The 22889-nt window shown below is 44.5% G+C and overlaps 1 protein-coding gene and 1 long non-coding RNA gene across 2 annotated transcripts in view; one reads left to right on the top strand and one right to left on the bottom strand.

Annotated features, from left to right (window-relative positions):
- Window positions 1-452: 452 nt before the first annotated feature.
- The window catches only part of LOC149473652 (tudor domain-containing protein 7-like), a gene marked incomplete at its 3' end in the record, with an annotated part of 118813 nt that continues 96376 nt past the window's right edge, over window positions 453-22889 (top strand). The window contains exon 1 of the mRNA XM_089674769.1: window positions 453-731. The remainder of the gene's footprint in view (window positions 732-22889) is intronic.
- On the bottom strand, window positions 22391-22882 carry LOC149473653 (uncharacterized). Its single transcript, XR_016312392.1, has 2 exons — window positions 22777-22882; window positions 22391-22671 (listed from the first exon to the last, which is right to left on the bottom strand). It is a non-coding gene; the product is annotated as an uncharacterized LOC149473653 (long non-coding RNA).

Below are 22889 nucleotides of genomic sequence, written 5' to 3'. Positions count from 1 at the left end.
CTGAACGGACTCCCCCACATTTGATATGGGTGCCGGAAATCTCCTTGCGATGTCATAGTATTCTGACAGCAGGACGCCCCAGCTGTCAGAGTACACTGAGCAGCCTTGCAGTGGATTGGAAGATTTACCAACAAGCCACTTCATGAAATCTCTATTGGTCCATACATGGATTGAAATGTGGCTGCTATTTGTTGAACTAGCCCAATTTTGATCCATACATGGCCAGCTTTAGGAACTGAAAGGAAACCGCAGAGAAGCTGCAAAGCATGCTGGGAATCCAGGAAATTGTGGGAAGAGATGCCATTAGGCAGAACTCACAACATGAAAGGGTTTTTTTTTAAAAAAAACTGATTGTGAAAAGGAAAGATTGCTTGTATTTCTATTACACTGCTGATGTGTGAGGGGACTATTACATTTCCTCTAAACACAAGGGACCAAAAGCCATCCCATGGCATGCTGTGAGGACAGGGCGGTGCCATGGTGGCACGCCAGTGGTGGGCGTGTCCTGGCGAAGAGGCGGAGACGGGAGTGGGAAGACGAAAGTGAAGTGGATCAGTTGCGGCTGAGAGAGCGGAGAAACGAAACCGATACGGGAAGAGAGGGGCGGCGGGGATTGGAGCACAGCCTTCTCCCTGCCGGCACGTCACTACAGGCTCCGGGACCACGGCGGCGACAGGCGGAGAAGGGCCTTTTGATCCTGTGTAGGTGAGAGAGGAGGCGCTGACGTACCGGTGAGTACATACGGCCTGGACCTGTGTGTTGGCGTTCGTACAACGGCTTCATGTTCTGTCAGGAATGTCCTTGTCATGTTCATCTGATGAAATCCTTGTCTGGGGTTCGGGATCTGGTGATTAGACAGGCAGATGGATGACTGGGTGTGGTGGGGATGCACAGGTGTGCAGGAATGCTTGCCCCTTATTGGTCAGGATGTTACACCCCCCCATAATGTGATCCCCTGAAATATACATACCCATCACTGTGTGTGTTTCATTCGCATCCCTAGGGTTGTTGTCGCCCAGTGCCAGAACACTTGGTGACACCCTCTCCGATGATCCCCGCAGGATGGATGGGATCTGCAGATTAGGCATAATGGATTGGAGTCTGATCCATTATCCTCCCCAATCCACAGATCCGATCCATCCTGCAGGGAGCGTCAGCTTGCAACCTATACGGGGTTAACTGATCTCTCCAGGAAAGGTAGGTTTTTTTAAAGCAAGCCGACGATCCTCGCAAGATGGATCTGCGGATTGGGAGGATAATGGATTGGACTCCGATCTATTATGCTCAATCTACAGATCCCATCCATCCTGCGGGGATCTTCGGCTTGCTTTAAAACTTACCTTTCGTGGAGAGATCAGTTAACCCCGTATAGGTTGCAAGCCGACGATCCCTGCAGGATGGATCAGATCTGTGGATTGGGGAGGATAATGGATTAGACTCCGATCCATTAAACTCAATCTGCAGATCCCATCCATCCTGCAGGGATCATTGGCTTGCTTTAAAATTTACCTTTTCGTGGAGCAGGTCCGGGGTCACCCGTTGCGGCACACACCCCCCGCGCCTGCCTAGGGATGCACCTGTTTAGGAGATTACATTATAGGGGGGTATATAGTGCTGGATTATCATTGGGTTATCATCATCTGATGTTTATAATGTAAGGCTGGCCATACATTATACAATTTTCTTGTACAATTCTTTCCTTTGGATTTACCAAGACCATATATTGTGAGATCAAACCTAAACACTTCCAATTTGTATGCAATCAGACAGGCCCTTGCACAGCATAGTTGAAGGTGAATCTAAAGGAATAGAAAAATTGTATCATGTACAGCCAGCTTAAAGTGATACTAATGCGTTGCAGATAAAAAAAATAAATAACATGTCATACTTGTTCTGTGCAGTAGTTTTGCACATGGCTGCCCCCTATTCTTTTCAGGTCCCTTGCCAGCACTCTGGCATCCACCCCCCATGCCCCCAGAGAAAGCTGTGTGCGGGCTCACTCCCGAGCCACTGCTCTATGCTTCCATAAGTCACATAGAGCTGCTGCTCTCCCAGGTCCCCCTCCCCCTGGCTCTCTCCTCATTGGCTCATTGACTGTGACATCCAGTGGGCTCTCAGCCAGTTTGGGGAGAGAGTCCCCATACAGCCGAGGCTATTGTGAACATCACTCAGAGGGGGCTCAGGTAAAAATGGGGAGGGGGGCTGCTACACACTTTTTTTTTTGCCTTAATGTATGCATCCATTCTGCATGAAGGGAAAAAACCTTAAAGCGATAATAAAATACTAGATTGTAAGCTCTAATGAGCAGAGCCCTCTGTTTCCTCTTGTACCAAATTGTATTGTAACTATAATTTATTTATTTCAGGTACTTATATAGTGCTGTCAATTTACACAGCGCTTTACATATATATTGTACATTCACATCAGTCCCTGACCCTCAAGGGGTGTACACTCTAAGGTGAATGTCTACCTTTATTTTGGAAATCGCTGCACAAACTGTTGGCTCTATATAAACCCTGTATAATAATAATAATAAAAAAGGTTCTTTTTTATTATTATTTTATTTTTTTTAACCACTTGCCTTCCCTACTTTAACTGACGATTGCACGGTCATGCAATGCTGCACCCAACTGAAATTTACGTCCTTTTTTCCCCACAAATTGAGCTTTCTTTCGGTGGTGTTTGGTCGCCCGTGCAGTTTTTATTTTTCGCACTATTAAAAAAAAAAAATAAATAAACAATTTTGAAGAAACAAAAACAATATTTTTTACGTTTTTGCTATTAAACATGTCCAGTAAAAAAATTTTAATCTAATTTTGTCATAAATTTAGGCCAAAATGTATTCTGCTACATGTCTTTGCTAAACAAAAATCCCAATACGTGTAAATTAATTGGTTTATGTGAAAGTTATAGCGTTTACAAATGGCGGTATAGATACAGGAATTGTTTTTTTTAACTAGCAATGGCGGCGATCAGCGACTTATAGCAGGACTGTGTCGGACATTCTGACACTGGGGGGAACTGACTTGGTGTCACTGACATCCTCGGTGACACCAATACAGTGATCAGTGCTAAATAAAAGCATTGACACTGTACTAATGCCACTGGGTAGGAAGGGGTTAACATGAGATCAAAGGGTTAACTGTGTTCAGGGAGTGTTTTACTAGGGGGCTGTGTCCCTGTTCTTCCCTGTAAACACACTACTTTAGATGGCTGTGCTGTGTACAGCCATCCAAAGCATGTGTGCCTGAGCTGACAGGGAGGAGAACTGTTAGTAAACAAAACAGTCCTCCTCCCTGTTGGAGATGCTCAGTAATCACTGGGCACCAGCTGGTGATCACCAGCCAGGACCCAGTGATTGACTGCCGCAGCTGCGAATGGCGGCGCGGGTAGGGCTCGTGCGCGCCCCCTACCCAGAAATGAAAAATCGTGTGTATATATATGGGATTTTGCGCACCCTTGCCACCCTGTAGCAGTATATCTGCTTTAGGGCAGCGGGAAAGCGTTTAAATAGCAATCGTTATACTTACCTGTTCTGTGTAGTGCTTTTGCACAGAGTAGCCCAGATCCTCCTCTTCTCAGGTCCCCTGCTGGCGCTCCTGGCTCCTCCTTTCTGTTGGGTGCCCCAATAGCAAGCAGCTTCACACACGGAGCTGCAGCTTGACCCCGCTCCGTCTCTCTCCTAACTGGCTTGACTGGCTGTGATTGACAGGCTTGCTGTCTCAGCCAACAAGGAGGTAGAGACCCGGGACAGCCGAGGCTGCCGTGTACGCTGATGAATCGCAATGGGGCTTAGGTAAGTATTGAGGGGGTTGGGGGCACTGCTGTACACAGAAGGTTTTTTTACCTTTATTCATAGAATGAGCCTTTACAACCACTTAAAGTGGCCTAACCCCTGGTTCAAATATATGCGGCCATGCGGGTCGCATTTTGCACGAGCACCAGAACCCATTCATTTGAATGGACTCCTGTGCCCATGACATGCAGGGAATAAGTCCCTGCACTTCCTTGGAAAACGCAGCCCACACGGGAACCTCGGTTGCCAGTACGGTTGTGTTTCCCAGTGCGGGCGGCGTGCCATTAGAACTAATGGCATTCGCCCACAGGTACGCATTTCTCTGTGTGGGTGGTGCAGCTACATGGATTTTCGTGCGGATCCACAGCGGCACCACCTGCACAGATGTGAACCTAGGGTAAATGATATTTTTTCAGAGAAAAACATTAGAAGTAGTGATCGCAGCTGCCAGCAGGAGGATGAGGAAATCTTGCAGATTTCTGCCTCGCAGGTGACAGGCTGCAGGAAGTGTAAACGGGGCACATAGAAAAACATTCTTTTCTGTGTGCCCTTGCAGAGAGTTTTTTTTTTTTTTTTCTTTTCTTATGCAAAAAACACAGCTCTCTGCTATTGCGTGATTGGGTACTAAAGCAGAACTGAACGGGCACTGAAGCAGAACTAAAGCTATGAGTTTAGGCGCCATTCACATATAAGCATTTTGAAAAGCAGAATCGCGATTTTCAAATGTCAAGCGTCTTCAGGTGACATTCATTTCAATGGTACCTAAAAATGTGGGGCAATTCTTCCGCGACTGTTGTTCAGTGTGTGTGTGTCACCCAAAAGTAGTTCTGGAACTTCTTTTGGGTGACATGCAATTTGGTTTGCGTGACAATCGTGGCAGAATCGCCCCACGTTTTTAGATGTTACTGAAGTGAGTGGTACCTGAACACGATGTGCCATTTGGACATTTTTAACAGCGTGTTTTGAAATCGTGGGGAGGGAATCATGGTGATTCCACTCGTGATTCAAAACACCTATTTGTGAATGGAGCCTTAAGGTGCAATGCACAAGCGTGTTTTTTTTTTTTTTTGTTTTGTTTTTTTAAGTTGCGTTTTAAAAAAATGTTTAGCAGCATTAGCATTTTTACAGTGCATGTAGGAAAAACTTTTAGGAGAGTTCAGCGGGTTTTTTTTTTGCTGGCAAATCGCTTCCAAAAATGCAAAAAAAAGCTGTTTTTTTTTTTTTTTTTTTCTTTGCTGCTAAAAGCTGAAACTTGAAAAACGCTTCTAGCCTGCTGTAGTGCGCATGGACACATAGAATAACACTATTTGCTTCTAGGGGAGAAAAAAAACGCTCATAACTAGCTGCTAAGAGCTTAAAAATAAGCTGGTGTGCATGGAGCCTTTGGTTTAAAAGAAAATGTTACATGCTGGGAATGAGACCGGTCACATTTTGCTTGTGCTCTCAATCAAACTGTCAAACTATCAAATGCCTGGATTAACCGCTTCCCAACTGCCCTATAGCAGATATACTGCTACAGGGCGACACGGGTGCGCAAAATCCCGTATATACGTGATTTTACATTTCCAGGTGGGGGGTGCGCGCTCCCTATCCACGCCGCCATTCGCGGCTGTGGCTGTCAAGCACCGGGTCCGAGCCGGTGATTACTCGCCAGTGCCTGGTGATTGCCGAGCATCTCTGATGGGGAGGAGAACTGTTTGTAAACAAAACAGTTCTCCTCCCTGTCAGCTCTTGCACACTGCTTTGTATGGCTGTGCACAGCACAGTCATGCAAAGCAGTGTGATTACAGTGAAGCACAAACACCACAGCCCCTAGTAAAACACTCCCAGCCTCCCAGCACATGGTTAACCCTTTGATCAACCCTCATGTTAGCCCTTCCCTGCCCAGTGCCATTAGTACAGTGTCCTTTTTTTTTTTTTTTTTTTTTTTTCTTAACACTGATTACTGTATTGGTGTCATTGGGGATGTCAGTGACACCAAATCAGTCCCCCCCCCCCCCCCCCCGAGTGTCAGAATGCCCGCCGCAGTCCCTCTATAAGTCACTGATCACCGCCAGTGCTAGTAAAAATAAAAATCCCAGTATCTATACCGCCATTTGTAAACGCTACAACTTTCACGTAAACCAATTAACTTACACGTACTGGGATTTTTTTACCAAAGACATGCAGCAGAATACATTTTGGCGTAAATTTATGATAAACATGTCCAGTAAAAAAAAAATAACATTTCAACAGCAAAAAGTAAAAAATATTGTGTTTTTTTTTGTTCTCAAATGAAGTGAAAAAATTATGCAGCAGGCTAGTCCATTTTGCTGAAATTTCATTGCAGCAACTCAAAATGTGTACTCAGTAGTTTGTATTGCCCCCACGTGCTTGTATGCATGCCTGACAATGTCGGGGCATGCTTCTAATGAGACGACGGATGGTGTCCTGGGGTATTTCCTCCCAGATCTGGACCAGGGCACCACTGAGCTCCTGGACAGTCTGAGGTGAAACCTGGCGGCGTTGGATGGACTGAAACATGTCATGCTGAATGATGTTACAGCCAGCATAACGTTTTCCACAGCTTCTCCAGACCCTTTCACGTCTGTCACACGTGCTCAGGGTGAACCTGCTCTCATCTTTGAAAAGTACAGGACACCAGTGGCAGACCTGCCAATTCTGGTGTTCAATATCAGATGCAAATCGAGCTCTATGGTGCTGGGAAGTGAGTACAGGGCCCACTAGAGGATGTCTGGCCCTCAGGCCACCTTCATGAAGTCTGTTTCTGATTGGTCAGAGACATTTACACCAGTGGCCTGCTGGAGGTCATTTTGTAGGGCTCTGGCAGTGCTCATCCTGTTCCTCCTTGCACAAAGGAGCAGATACCGGGCCTGCTGATGGTTTAAGGACCTTCTACGGCCCTGTACAGCTTTTCTAGAGTAACTGCCTGTCTCCTGGAATCTCCTCCATGCTCTTGAGACTGTGCTGGGAGACACAGCAAACCTTCGGGCAATGGCACGTATTGATGTGCCATCCTGGAGGAGTTGGGCTGCCTGTGCAACCTCTGTAGGGTCCAGGTATCGCCTCATGCTACCAGTAGTGACACTGACCCTAGCCAAATGCAAAACTAGTGAAAAACAGTCAGAAAAGATGAGTAGGGAAAAAAACGTCAGTGGCCTCCACCTGTAAAACCATTCCTGTTTTGGGGGTTGTCTCATTGATGCCCATCTAGTGCAGCTGTTGTTAATTTCATTAACACCAAATCATCTGAAACGAAATAACAATCCCCTCTGCTACTTAACTGACCAGATCAAGATCCCAGGAGTTTAATTGACTTGATGCTATACTCTGATTAAAAAATGTTCCTTTAATTTTTTGAGCAGTGTAATGTATATGTGTGTGTATGTATATGTATGTATATGTGTGTATATATATATATATATATATATATATATATATATATATATATATATATGATAGAACCTGGTACATATCAGACTCAGAGATGAAAATTTTAATTTTACCACTTGGCAACCGCGCTATAGCTGAATGACGGCTACAGCATGGTTACCCAGTTCTGGGAGGGCATCATATGATGTCCTCCCAGAAAGCTCCTACGGACACAGCTGATCACGTGATGAGGTAAAAGGCCAATCACAGCGACCTTTTACCACGTAATCAGCTGTGTCCAATGACATAGCAGATCACGGAGTAAATACAGTTGCTGGTTATCGGCAGCAGTTTCCTCACACTGTTACAGCGTGAGGAAAGTACTGCCGATAACTGGCAGCTGTCACAGAGCAGATAGGCACTGATGATCAGGGCCCTAATGATAGGTGGTACTATAGGGCACCAATCAGTGACCATCAGTGCAGCATCATATGTGCTATCTGTGCCACCTCCTCAGTGCTGCCTGTCAGTGCAGCCTCAACGCACATCAGTGAAGGAGAAAAATTACCTGTTTACAAAATTTTATAATAGAAACAAAGAAACTTTTTTTTTTTCCCCAATTGTTTGCTCTTTTTTTGTTTATAGTGCAAAAAATAAAAAACCCAGTGGCGATTACCACCAAAAGAAAGCTCTGTTTGTGTGAAAAAAATGATAAAAATATTATATGGGTACAATGTTGCATGACCGCGCAATTGTCATTCAAAGTGAAAGCTGAAAATTGGCCTGTGCATGAAGGGGGTATAAGTGCCCAGTTGGCAAGTGGTTCAAAAAAATAGAAAAAGACCTAAACACGGTTTTGCAGATTTTCAGACCGGATTGCAATGTATTATTATGCACGACAGATTCCCTTGTCATAGGCAGGTAGCTTGATACAAGCTACCTATGCCTGCTGTCACTTATGCTGGCCATACATGAACCAATTTTTCCTTCGCCTTCCAGGACAGCACACCCGAGAGATGAGAGGCGCCTCCCTATAGGAAACGCAATCAATTTACAGCTGTTATAAATCCCCTTTCTCGCCCTCCGGTATTGATTGTGTTTCTCCCTACAAGGGAACGTTTGTTGTATTTGTGACCAGAAGACTGGGGAGGGTCGGATGGTACCCCTGTGAGGCAGGCATAGGGAGACCTGGGAGGGCTGAACTAACCTACAGGCTCGTTCCTTCTCACAGGTCGCCCCCAGTTGGCACCAGCACTTCGGTCTGAGGGGAGTGTGACCATCACTGTAGTGTGTTGAAACGGCGCCCGGTTGCTGTCTCTTTCTCTTCCCCCACATGGTTCCAGTGCTCACTGGATTGAAGGAAAGAGGGCTTGCACTCCGAGCCTTGTTCTGGCATCAGCAGGATTTTCCAGCCATGTGAGCGGGGCCATGAACACGACTCGACCCGTAAGAGGAATGAGGGACGCCAGGGTATGAGGAGGACAGCAGGGCGACTCACAGGGTTGGCTGACTGCAGATGCCAGGTGTGCCATCCTGGGCTGAGACCGGGCTGAACCACCGCATGGAAAAGGAAGAGGGGATGGTAGCTCTGGTGACTGCGGGCAAGTCAAAGTTGGGACTCAGTGAGTGCCTTTCTTGAGGGAGGAGTGCTAGGAGGGGAGAGGGGGCCCAAGTGGACCATGTCAGGTCAGACCGGGTTGGTAATCCCCCCCCAGTTAACTATATGTTGAAGCCCGGCAGCCAGAGAGGGATAGGAAGAGAGAGACTAAGAATCCCCGAGCGGAACCCAGGAGACTCCTGATAGACCGCCTTCTGTACCCGTGGGCTCTAGCTACTCTAGGAAATGTGGTTATTGTGGGCAGAAGCTAGCTCCCATCATAAACCATCTTACTATAGATGCATTAACAAGCTAGCAGGGAAAGAGGATCAGGCTGGATGAAAGATTTCCTAGCATCTATGCAAGTGGAGATGGTAGCCACCATCCAGTCTTTTCGAGGGTTACCCCCTAAGGAAGGGCCGTCCTCATGGGAAAGCCTTAATTCCAGTGGGAGCCCCAGTTTATTCCGCCCGTCTTCCCAGATGCTTCCTCCAGCCTAAATCAGACCACAGCTCAGGGGAGGAGGTGGACCTAAATCTGGATAGTGAGGCAGGTGAGATTAAAACTCGCAGGCACCTCTTTCTGCTGGAGGACTTGGAGAGCCTCCTTCAGGTGGTTGACACAAGAAATCCCAGAAACCCCCGGAGAGACCTTGCAGGACAAAATATATAGGGACCTAGTTAAGGCCCAGGCTAGGGTGCTCCCCTTACACCAATCCCTAAAGGATTTAATCCTACATGAGTGGAAGGATCCTGAGAATGGTCAGACCTAAGACTTGGAAAAGAAGGTTCCCCTATGAGGAGGAGGAAGATAGATTATTTAAGCTTCCGTGGTTGAATGCTGCGATAATGCGAGGTCTGATCTCTCTGAGGATTCAGGGAGCATTAAGGATTTGATGAACCAAAGGTCTGAATCCCTCCTAAGGAAGGCATGGGATGCTAAAAATACAGACTTTTAGATGGAAAGACTGACCAAACACCTGTCGAAGCGGGCCAAGTCAGATGTAGTGTTAGATTCCCTCTCAGTGACGGGGAAGGCAGTAGCCTACCTTGCGGATGCTGTGGTCGCAGCCTTTAAAGCCTCAGCTAAAACAGTTGCACTCATTGATTCGGCCAGAAGGGCCATCTGGGTTGAAGAATGGGAAGGTGACTTAACTTCGAAAAGGTAAACTATGTGGTCTCCTCTTTGAAGGCTCCCTGCTGTTTGGCCCAGGATTGGACAGTGTGTTGTCCATGTCCTTTTTGAGAAGTTAAACCCAAGAAGGAAAAATATGAGATTTGTTTTCGTGGCCCCTCAGGGCAGAACCAGCAAAGGGCCAAAAATGAACCAAATAAGAAATGGGGCAGTGGGAGGAAAAGGCAAAGGAGCAATTTGCTTTTTCCTCCCCAGGTGCCAGCACTAAAGAAACCAAGTGATGTAAGGATCGGTGTAGGGGGCTGCCTGTCACATTTTGCCTCCCAGTGGGAGAAACTCTCAGACACTGCCTACATCAACTAGTACAAGATGGCTATCGCCTGGAGTTCTGATCAAGGGCCCACAAATGATCTCCCTAACCTGCCTTTCTTAGGACACCTTGAAGAAGGAAGCTCTCTTGGAAGGAGGTCAGGAGCTGGCGGAACAATTGGTGGTAGTACCAGTACCCAAAAGCTGACAATACCAGGGAATTTACTCCCACATATTTGTTTGCAAACCTTCAGGAAAATACCGCCTAATTATAAACCTCAGAAACCTGAACAAAGTCTTGGTGTACAAAGATTAAAAGATGTAGAGTATTTACTCAGTATGCAAAAATCTCCTTAGAAAGGAGACAATGCTGGACCTCAAGGATGCATATTTGCATGTCCCAATTCATCCGGAACATCATTCACACTTAAGGTTTGTAATAGTAATCGGGGAAGAAACAGTCCACTGACAGTTCAGGGCTCTTCCTTTTGGACTAGCGGCCAGTCCATGGATTTTTACAAAAATTCTAGCCGAAGCAGTGGCACTCCTGCACCTTCAGGGGATATCCCTGAATCCCTATTTAGACGATTTTCTAATCTTTGGTCCCTCTGCTGTCCAGGTGAAGGCAGACACGGGGAGGGTGATCACCACCCTGGAGTCTCTAGGCTGGATAGTAAGCATAGAGAAATCCTCTCTTGAGCCGGAGCAGGTCAAAACCTTTTTAGGCTATGTGGTGGACACGAGCTCAAAAACTTTTTATCGAGGGACAAGGTGCAGAAGATAGTCTTGTCAGTGAGGTACCTGATAGTCTCCTTCCATCTCCCCAAGGAAGGTCTTGAGGATGCTGGGTCTGATGTCGGCAGCCATCCTGGCCATAATGTGGGCCCCCGCGTACTTGTATGCATGCTTGACAACCTCTGGGCATACTCCTAATGAGATGATGGATAGTGTCCTGGGGTATTTCTTCTCAGATTTGGACCAGGGCATCACTGAGCTCCTGGACGGTCTGAGGTGCAACCTGACGGCGTCACATTGACTGAAACATGATATCCCAGAGGTGTTCTATTGGATTTAGGTTAGGCGAGCATGGGTGCCATTCAATGGTATCAATTCCTTCATCCTCCAGGAACTGCCTGCATACTCTCTTCACATGAGGCTTGGGATTGCCTTGAACCAGGAGGAACCCAGGACCCACTGCCTGACAATGGGTCCAAGGATTTCATCCGGATACCTGATGGCAGTCAGGATGCCATTGTCTAGCCTGTAGAGGTGTATGCATCCCTCCATGGACATGCCTCCCCAGACCATCTCTGACCCACCACCAAAACGGTGATGCTGAATGATGTTACAGGCAGCATAATGTTCTCCACAGCTTCTCCAGACCCTGTCATGTGCTCAAGTTGAACCTGCTCTCATCTGTAAAAAACACAGGGTGCCAGTGGCAGGCCTGCCATTTCTGGTGTTGGCAAATGGTGCCAGGCAGTGAGCACAGGGCCCGCTAGAGGATGTTGGGCCTTCAGACCACCCTCATGAAGTCTGTTTCTGATTGTTTGGACAGAGACATTCACACCAGTAAAGCAAACAAATGAAACCAGCGCTCCAATCCTCATGCAAACTTGAAAGATAACTGGATGCCAACCGAAGAGGTGCTGCCCTTCAAAGATCGGGAAATCTGACCACTGGTAAAAAAGAACAGACAAGGGCGCACTCTCATCGTGCATTACCATGGTACACCACGTGTTTTAATGAATGAACAAATGGATGTATACTCACAAACCAACGAAATTAAAAGCAGTGTATAGGGTCCACAAAAAAGTCACAAAGGTGCTGTGTCTAAATGCGGATAAACTGACGCATTTCGGGGGCTGAACCCCCTTCCTCAGAGCTAAAGCTCTGGTTTTAATTTCGTTGGTTTGTGAGTATACATCCATTTGTTCATTCATTAAAACATGTGGTGTACCACGGTAATGCACGATGATAGTGCGCCCTTGTCTGTTCTTTTTTAACATTCACACCAGTGACCTGCTGGAGGTCATTTTGTAGGGCTCTGGCAGTGCTCCTCCTGTTCCTCCTTGCAGAAAGGAGCAGATACTGGTTCTGCTGATGGGTTAAGGACCTTCTATAGCCCTGTCCAGCTTTCCTAGAGTAATTGCCTCTCTCCTGGAATCTCCTCCGTTCTCTTGAGACTGGGAGACACGGCAAACTTTCTGGCAATGGCACGTATTGATGTGCCATCCTGGAGGAGATGGACTGCCTGTGCAACCTCTGTAGGGTTCAGGTATTGCCTCATGCTACCAGTAGTGACACTGACCCTAGCCAAATGCAAAACTAGTAAAAAACAGTCATAAAAAATGAGTAGGAAAAAAAGTAAGTGGACTTCACCTGTAAAACCTACCTTACCTTACCTAACCTACCATGGGGTTGTTCAGTCCCCTGTCCTGTAGGTCAGGAAGTCCTTTCTTTCCCGTTTTTGGACTATTATCCCAATGGATGCTGGCCTCTCCAGCCGGGGAAGAGTTCTGAGTTTGTGATCTGCATGAGAGCATTGGATTCCAGAGGAGGCTTGCTTGTCCATCAAGCCTTGGAGCTGTAAGCGTTCAGGTATTTCCCTGGGGTACTGGATGCACCTTCCCCGGGGTTGCTGATCAGGGGCCGATGGACGATGCCGCCACAATGGCCTATGTCAATCAGCAGGGTGATCTTACGGAGTCCTGCCTTGCCAGGTAGATGCTCTGGTTGTGGTTTAGGTGGGGAGCCCCGGGCAGATGCAAAGACACTGCTGGTGGTGTTGTGGGGCCTGTGTCATCTCATTCCAGTCCGTCCTCTAAGGCTGCTCTATAGCGACTCCAGACTGGTATGTGGAACACAGTCTTGGTGCAGCTGGTCACAGTTGCACCATGGAGATTGCCTCAGTAGGAGGACCGCGAGCCTTAGGTTTTAGGCTCCTGCCCTGCGTTAGTCTTTGGCCTTGGGGGCGTGTTTTTTCCAGGCCAGCTTTTGTGAAACAGGGTGTTGTTCCCCATGTCGTTGGTGTCTCGCGTGTATGTCTCTTGGAGGATATATCATTATGCCTGAGAGGCTTATATGGCCTAGTGCAAGGCTCTGAGTGTCCTTTCATGCCCTTGGGTGCTTTCTCTTCTTTAACATGGTATTGACTGAATTCTTGCCTTAAGTACCATTACAAGTCCACTTTTCTGCCCTTGCTGTTTTGTTTCAGGGTCCCTGGGGTGCATACTTCCTGCTTCGCACTTTGAGTAGGGGTTCATCATCTGGCGTGCCGTGTGCATTCCCTGTTACCATCATGGAACTTACAATTGGTGTTTTTTGTAAAGCAGGTGTAGGATGGTTCTTCATTGGTGCCCCTTCTTTCTACCAAAGGTGGTGGTGGGCTTTCGCCTGAGGACATTGTCCCTCCTTTCTTGTGCCCACGACCGTCGCATCCTGAAGGGGTTGAGTTGCAATTCTTGGTTGGGGTTCAGGCAGTTTGTGTGCCTGTCCACCGCTACCTCCTGCTGGAGGACACATTCTCTTTTTATGCTCATGGACAGCCTGGCAGCCTCCAGTGCCACAAACTCCCATTTGATCTGGTGGATGCCAGTTCCAAGTGTGCACTGTTAAGGGGAAGGCTTTGCCCTTTGCCCTGACAGCACACTCCTCTTGGGAGGTTATTGCATGCGGTGTTTGTCGTCTGGCACCTGTGTCTCAGGATTGCAACTTTCTGGTGGTCTGTGTGCAAAGTTTGCAAAAATGTTCCATGCATTTACAGATGCTTGTTTCAGCTGAAGCCTGATGCATATGGCTCCTTGTTTGCCCCTGTAGGGGTTGTTTGTGTGGTTGGCACAGTTGCCGGGTTGCTACAGTTGTCTTTTGGTTTGTCCACCCCTCTTTGAGGCACTGCTTTGGGATATCCCTATGGTAAAGTTTTAGAAGAAGCTGTGTCCGTCAATGAACGAAGGAGAAAACTGCATTATTTTTTTTTTATTTGTTCACTGTAAAATCCCTTTCTCTGAGTTCATTGACGGACACAGCACCCACCCTTTGGTTGGATTTTATACTTCTGACACTGCTTTTGTGACTAACTGGGTTGCCTATAGCAGAGAGGGGGTTTATACCAGCTAGGACTGTCCATAGGTGGTCTGAGTTCTTTTCGGCCTAGTGTCTTCCACCTGTAGGTGGCGGTATAACCCTATGGTCAAGATTTAGAAGAAGCTGTGTCTGCCAGTGAACGTAAAGACAGGGATATTATGGTAACAATATCATCTTCCAGGGCAGAAGACTCCTCCCACCTAGAAACAGGAAACACATCTACCATTACAAAAAAAGAGGAACATACCCCTAAGCCTCAGTTCCTGTGTTTCCTTTGGGCCAATAGGAGCAGCAGATGTTTATTTTCTTCTTGGCTGACATGCTTCATGCAGGAGTCTCTGCATGAAGCTGTCAGTTCCGCCGGCTTACCATACAGATGATCAAGGACTGCAACGTCCTCAATCATCTCTGTGTTATAAAACTAAAGACAGCAAGTATTTTGTCAATTGCAGATTCTACAGGATGTAAACAAGCCTTCATTGGCTTGTGAAAGCATCTGATCAAACTGATAATGGTACAATACATGAGGCTGTACCAGCACTAGATTCTTTTACATAAGGATGTGTGGCCGTTTTTTTTTATAGTGTTCATGTTCTGTACAATAGTATATAAAGAGCCAGGTTGCTGTATATTCAATATTTATCTTTTATATGGCTTTAACAGCAGAACATGGTGTTTATAAGTCTGTATGAATGTTCTGTTCTGTTACTGCTATAGGCTCTTCACAACTCAAACCAGTATAACAACCCTTCCTATGTTCCTGGAGGTGGTTGAGACTTCAAACACCTGACATTTACATTAAAATTTGAGGACAGAGATATCGCAAATGCAAGCTTGTACAATCTGATTGTCCTTACATATTGCTCACCTGCAGTTTTAACTACACATGTTTATGCCAGAGCTCAATATGTTCTGTTGTTGCTGGCTGAGAAATAAATGGGAAAGTCCCAAAACTTGATTCCCTAGAAGAGGACACATTTTACATCCCGAGGGTTTTTAAAATTTTATTTTTTTTGTAGATTTAAGGGTTTCCCGTATTCCCCATTACTTCCTATAGTGATCAAGGGCCCGTGAGGGAATACCTAGCATTTCCTCGCAGCCTTTTATATTCAAGGAGCCCTTTGGAGTTGCCATGCTACACAGTGCAAGACTCCTCATAGGATACTTCCAGTCAACAAGGTTCTAATATATCAGGGCCCAGTCCTGCACCCCCAAGTACCAATGCATGGGTTTGTGACCGATGGCAGTCTAGAAACTTTTTTTTATTATTGTAATCGGGGGGTCATCTTTTCACCCCTTTTGTACACTCATGGACAAAGGAGTTATTTGTTTAGTCCATTATTTGGACACATTAGGGTTGTAGTGGAAGTCATGGTCTAGCTATCATGGAATCTTGTCAGGTATAAGCCTTATGGAACCGGTTCTGCAACCAGTATAAACCCACCCTAATAGGTTATTTCTTGCTAATCCTCTCAGATGCTGCCTTGGAAGAAGACTTGAGAAAACAGAGTTTGGTATCTGGTAACTCATTTTCTGGGAATCTTCCAGGGCAGCACTGCTTCCCATCCCTATGCTTCTATTTTTTTTAGAATTTTTAGTTCGCATTCTGTGGTAATATGAATTAGTGGGGCACCAAAATTAAAATTCTGATGCCGAAACTGATGCTGAACATTCAGAATGCATGTGGCTGAAAAGCGAAACCGAAATGTCTGCATATGTGGGAGCCCCCCCCCCCGCTATTGCATTTAAAAACCGGCACAGACATATAGTGACAGCCAGTCCCTGTACACACTGCTCCTCTCCTGCCTTTCTCAGCCCACCCCCCCCACATCTGCAGTACACACAGTCCCCTGTATCGGCACCTGTATCGACTAAATTTTTCCTATCGGCACAGTGCCGATTAGAGGTATTTTCGACTGATGTTTCTGTGGCCGAAATTTTGGTGCATCCCTAATATGAATATTTACCTGTTGTTCCTTCGGTACTTTCATAGTACTCGGTGTGCACAATTATTAGTTAAGTTGTATTTTTGGGGACTAATTTTATTATTGAACAACTATGGTGTGTTCGGTCATTCCAAAATGTTAATAAACCCCAAACCTGAATATTTAAGAAAGTGTGAGGTTTTGGCTTTCTTAGTAGAATATCTGTGTAACTATTAGTGTGCAGAATTATTATGCAACTAAATGTAAAACAAAAATGTCTCCATCTCACTTGTTTATTTTCATGTGTTAAAGTGAGAATAATGGAAGGGAATGAAAGGCACCAGGGTGCCGATAGTGTAGTTTGGTTTATTAGGAAGACATCAATATACAATAAAATTTACTCACAAAAGTCCGAGGTAATGGGCAGGTAGTACTGTGAGCAGTTCCTATCCAGGTGGAAGCTGTAGGATGTCAGAGCCTCAGTGGTGAAGCAGTGCAGGAAGCCGAGCCACCACGGGGACAGAACTGTAAGCAGCTGTCAGGCGACCTGTCAAACTCAGGAACTCTGTAGTCAATGGGGACAGGTTTTGGAGGCATTTCAGAGGCGTCATCCAGCCTCCTTAGGCTACACCCTCCCTCATTCCACAAATACACATCACCTGATATGCTTAAATCCAATAAGCATAATAAGTTTATACAGCTTGGAGTTGGACAATATGCATAAAAACAATGATTTGGTCAAAATACAGTGCCTTGAAAAAGTATTCATACCCCTTTAAAATTTTCCACATTTTGTCACATTACTACCAAAAACATAAATGTATTTTATTGTGATTTTATGTGATAGACCAACAAAAAAGTGGCACATCATTGTGAAGTGGAAGGAAAACGATGAATGGTTTTCCAAATTTTTTAAAAATACCCGTATTTTCCGGCGTATAAGGTGACTGGGTGTATAAGACGACCCCCTAATTTTCCAGTTAAAACATAGGTATTGGGCTCTACTCGCCATATAAGTCTAACCCCCTTCCGAGGCAACACCATTTAAAAACATCAGATTTTTTAATTGAAATGGTTATGACTTACCGGTACTTAAAATCCTTCAAAATGCTCATGTTCATCCTCTGACATCATAAGTTCATGAATGACATCTTGTGATACATTTGTAAGACAGTCATCATATGGATCAAATTCCAAATTAGATGGTTACCACTGGATGTGTGGTAATACGGTAGCTTCGGCTACATACAGTATACAGTATATATACAGCCCGCTGGATGTGCAGTAATGTACATACAGTATACAGCGCTGAGCCAAGCTGGTTCAAAACAAATGTCCCTATGACAGATTAATAAAGCTCAAAATCCTTCTAATAGCTTTTATTTCCATACACACAAATGCATTGGGAACACTACACATTCTATTCCAAATCAAAACATGAAGAAAAATATATCTCTTTGGCAAATTGTAACCTCTTCAGCACGTCTTTTTTTCAACACTGGGACTTTGCGGGGGCTTCTTGCAGATAGCTTGGCTTCACATAGGTGTCTTCTAATTGTAACAGTACTCACAGGTAACTTTAGACCTTCTTTGATGTTCCTGGAGCTGATTGTTGGCTGAGTCCTTGCCATTTTGGCTATTCTATCCATTTGAATGGTAGTTTTTCGCTTTCTTCCACGTCTTTCAGGTTTTGGTTGCCATTTTAAAGCATTTTAGCTGAGCAGCCTATCATTTTCTGCACTTCTTTATATGTTTTCCCCTCTCCAATCAACTTTTTAATCAAGGTACGCTGTTCTTCTGAACAATGTCTGGAATGACCCATTTTCCTCAGAATTTCAGAGAGAAATGCACTGTAACCAGCATGTACAACATTTGCTGCCTTCCTTCCTTAAATAAGGGCAATAATTGCCACCTGTTCTTCAAAGAATGAATGACCTCACTAATAGAACTCCACACTGCTATTATTTTGAACATGCCCCTTTCAATTAGTGATTCAATTACACAGAATCAGCAGCATGCATGTCATGACTGTTGGATTTCTATTACTTTACTACACCTGCTAGTAAATTATTTGCCATGTAGAAATATCACTGTTCAATCCATCATCCGAAAATTAAAAGAGTATGGCACGACTGCAAGCCCACCAAGACATGGCCGTCCACCTAAACTGACAGGCCGGGCAAGGAGAACATTAACCAGAGAAACATCCAAGAGGCTCATGGTAACTCTGGAGGAGCTGCAGAGATCCACAGCTTAGGGGGGAGAACTATTATTCGTGCATTCCATAAATCTGGCCTTTATGGAAGAATGGCAAGAAGAAAGCCATTGTTGAAAGAAAGCCATAAGAAGTACCATTTACAGTTTGAGAAAAGCCATGTGGGGGACACAGCAAACACCTGGAAGAAGGTGCTCTAATCAGATAAGATCAAAATGGAACTTTGTGGCCTAAAAACAAAACGCTATGTGTGGTGGAAAACTACGACTGCACATCACCCTGAACACACCATCCCCACCGTGAAACATGGTGGTGGCAACATCATGTTCTGGGGATGCTTTTCTTCAGCAGGTACAGGGAAGCTGGTCAGAATAGATGGGAAGATGGATGGAGCCAAATACAGGGTAATGTTAGAATAAAACCTGCTAGAGACTGCAAAAGACTTGAGACTGGGGCCGAGGTTTTCACATTCCAGCAGGACAACGACCCTAAACATACATCCAAAGCTACAATGGAATTGTGTAGATCAGTGGTCTCCAAACTGTGGCCCATGGGCCATATTTGGCCCTTTTTGCCTGCCTTTTTCTGGTCCTTGGAGCACTATTTCTCCTACTGATACAAGACACTATTCCTCCCACTGATACCAACATTGGGGCAGTATTCTTTCCACTGACACCAATGATGGGGCACCATTCCTCCTACTGACACCAATTATGGGGCACTATTCCTCCCACTGACACCGATGATGGGGCACTATTCCTCCCACTGACACCAACAATGGGGCAATCTCTTGGTTTCTTTAATACCAAAGAATCACTGTTTACTCCCTCTGGCCATAGTCCCCTAAAGTCTGAAGAACAATAAACTGGCCTTTTGTTTAGAAAGCTTGGAGACCCGGATGTAGATCAAAGCGTATTCATATGTCATAATGGCCCAGTGAAAGCCCAGACCTAAATCCAATTAGGAATCTGTGGCAAGACTTGAAAATTGCTGTTCACAGATGCTCTACATCCAATCTTTTTATAAGCCTTCTGTAATCGTCAGTTAAGCTGGCCATATGCAGGTAGACGTTTTTGTCCTAAATTAATGATTTTGGAATGATTGTTCAATTTTCTAAGATACTGGTTTCAAACCAGTTGTCGTGTTTGACTGTAGTGATGAAAATATTGAAGAAACGGGAAGGAAAATGTTTTTCTCAAACAAATTCCTAACCGTAAATGTATTATTCGTTTGGGAAATTCCATTCATTCTATAACTGAATGTTAAAAAAAAAAAAAAAATTAAATACTTTTGAATGACACTTGCAAAGTTTCTAGTGGCATCATCAAATGTACTGATGAGTATTTTTATACAAACTACCATTGCCATCTTTAGCAGTTAGCCGGTCAAAGTTTGAGGTACTGTACTGTGCCGTCGGTATACACGAGGAGCAAGGAGAGCACAGATATTGATTCATAAACTGTGCTCCTTCTCTTGTGATTTCAGAGAACATAGTTAACGCAGTAGCGATGGTAACCTCTGTCAGTGTTTACCTTTTTTGGAAATTATCTTATTGACTATTGTCTAAACTTTACCCAATACAGTTATCTAAGTTTAGCAAAGTGAGTCTTTTTAGTTTTTCAGAAAGCCTGTTTAATTGATGGACAGATGGCTGTTGAGATGGATGGGCGGTGAATCAACAGCTCCACATCTCAGCTTTCGTGGATTAGATATTGTAATCCTTTTAAACATCCATACATAAAATGCAAGGGACTCCATTATTAAGCTAGTATGTCCCCTACTCCGATTTGTAATCACCCGAATCATGCATTTTTTTTTTCTTCTGTAGGTACCTACAAAGCAACTTGAGTAATATGACATGCATTTACCTGCTTGTAGATATATTGTTCATGTTAAACTTTCTGCATCGATAATGCTGGCCTTGCAAATCATAGTAACATCCCCCCTCAAAAAAATTTTTGAGGCCCCACCCCCACATATACGCATGTACAAACGTAAAAGCAAACTGGGGCGCCTACACATGAAAATGTTGCTTGCGATACACATGTTGCATATCACAGTGCATGCCAGAATGAGAGCAATAATTCTAGCAGCAGACCTCCGTAACACTATACTGATGACCTATAAGGGGCATTAGAAGTGTCGCCTGTAGAAAATATAGGGTACTGAAGTACGTCGCCATTTCACGAGCGCGCACAAATTTAAGGTTTTACATGTTGGATATCTATTTACTCGCTGCAACCCCATCTTTTAGATTTTACAAAAAAATAGAGTAATGTATTGCTTTTTTGTGTCCTAAGTGTATTTTTTACTGAACTTTTGCGGTAATATCATGCGACATAGAAAATTGGAACTACCACTAATTTATTCCCTAGGGTGTCTGCTTTCAGAAAATATGTCATGTTTGGGGTTTTTTTTGGTGGTAATCTTCACACCTAAAATGATTAAATGATTTTTTTTAAACTTGTGCAAAAATGGCTCTGGCAGCGAAAGGTATAAAGGATAAGCCAGACACTCCCCTTTCCTGATGAGTACCCAATCGGTGCTCATTACACTGCAAGGTCTCTCTCCTCCCTGCTAGTCCCTGGGCACGGTGCTGGATACCGTTAACAGGAAAATGACAAGACATAGCACTGAGGGTGGCAATCGCTTTGCAATATTGTATAGACTGAATCTAATTGATGAAAAACAAGATATATAATGTATCAAAACAACAGTGATCATGCAAAGGGGAAGCTAGAGAATGGCAGGAGCAGATTTGAAAGCTGAGTATATGTAATTAAGTTGCTGCTGGCAAATTGAGAAGTACAGGGGTGTGGAAATTTTTGAAAAAACTATTTGTCCAGGGACCAAACCAGTGTCCCAATCTACTTGTCCCTCATGACAATCTGCTTGTCCAGATAAAAAATAAATACATTTTAACCAAAACCGTATTTAAATTGGAGGTGATTTTAGGAATGTCCGGGGCTTTTTAAAACATAAGGGGCTTAATGGCAACGTAAACATGCAATATTTTTTACATTATGCTGTTTATCTCCTCCTCCCCTCCCTGCCTGTCTCCAGCACCGCACCCGAGGACTAGCCGGGAGGAGAGAGACCTTGCAGTGTAATGAGCACTGATTGGCTGCTCCTTAGGAGAGGGGAGTATCGGGCTTATCCTTTATCCCTTTTGCTGCTATAGCCATTTTTGCGTTTTTTACACAAGTTTAAAAAATCATTTTCGGCCTGAAGATTACATAAAACCCCCAAACATTATATATTTTTTGAAAGCAGAAACCCTAGAGAATAAAACCTGTGGCAGTTCCAATTTTTTATGTCGCATGATATTACCGCAAAAAAAATTACAAGTTAATTTTATGACACAAAAAATCAATAAATTACCCTATTTTTTTGTAAAATATAAAAGATGAGGTTGCAGCAAGTAAATGGATATCCAACTTGGCAAACCTTACATTTGTGCGCTCGTGAAATGGCGACAAGCTGCAGTACCCTATATTTTCAATAGGCGACACTTTTAAAGCCCCTTATAGGTCATCAGTTTACCGTTTATGGAGGAGGTCTGCTGCTAAAATTATTGCTCTCATTCTGGAGTGTGCAGTGATATGTGACATGATTATCGCAATCGATGTTTTCATGCGTAGACGCCCCAGCATGTACTTTTATGTTTATGTGCGTATATGTAGGGATGGAGGGGCCTCAGGTTTTTGTTTTTTGTGGGGGGGGGGGGGGGGAGTGGTTTGTGATTGGGTGTAACTTTATATTATTTTTTTACAATTAAAATAAAAGCTATTTTTTTTTCTTTTCATCATGTCCCCTATATGATGATTTTTGGTGATCGGTTCTCTTTATTGAGACATCCAGGGTCTAAAAGAAGCTGAACAATATGGTAGTGTGACAAGGGCACTCCTACCTGAAAAAAAGAAGGTTACTAAATGATCCACGCGGAGTAATATGAATTCAAAAAATCCAGGCAATACTTTATTTGATCACATAGATCATAAGGAGGTTAAACATGAGCACGGTGAACATGTCAAACAAAATAAAATCATGTTAAAAAGCACTTGGCGTCTTCATTATAGGGTCATCTTAGCAAGTAGAGCACCATATAAGGCAATATAGAGTAATGGTGAGGTAGTTTCGCCTAGATTTCCATGGATTTCCAGCTTATATTGGAGTAAGCCATGTATTCAGCAGATATGTTCCCAATATATGTCAGGAGCCTCCTGGTATATGGAAGCTGGAATACAAAAATACACAATGTGTATAAGAAAATGTAGGAGCTGAATCGCATCCAAGCCTCACCAAGCCTCCCTCTACAGTAGTTCGTGGACACTTCTATTACCTTCTCAGTTATGAGACTGTCATACCGACTTCTCAAATGTAGGGACTTCCTGGGTAGCCACCCCAAATGAAACAAAGTCCACAGTACCAGATGATTCTGAGGATATATATAAA

Source organism: Staurois parvus, unplaced genomic scaffold, assembly GCF_062004578.1.
Source record: "Staurois parvus isolate SC_StPar_1 unplaced genomic scaffold, SC_StPar_1.0 ptg000012l, whole genome shotgun sequence".
NCBI lineage: Eukaryota > Metazoa > Chordata > Amphibia > Anura > Ranidae > Staurois > Staurois parvus.
The sequence above is the reverse complement of the archived record's forward strand: the minus strand, read 5'-3'. Positions and strand labels throughout refer to the sequence as shown.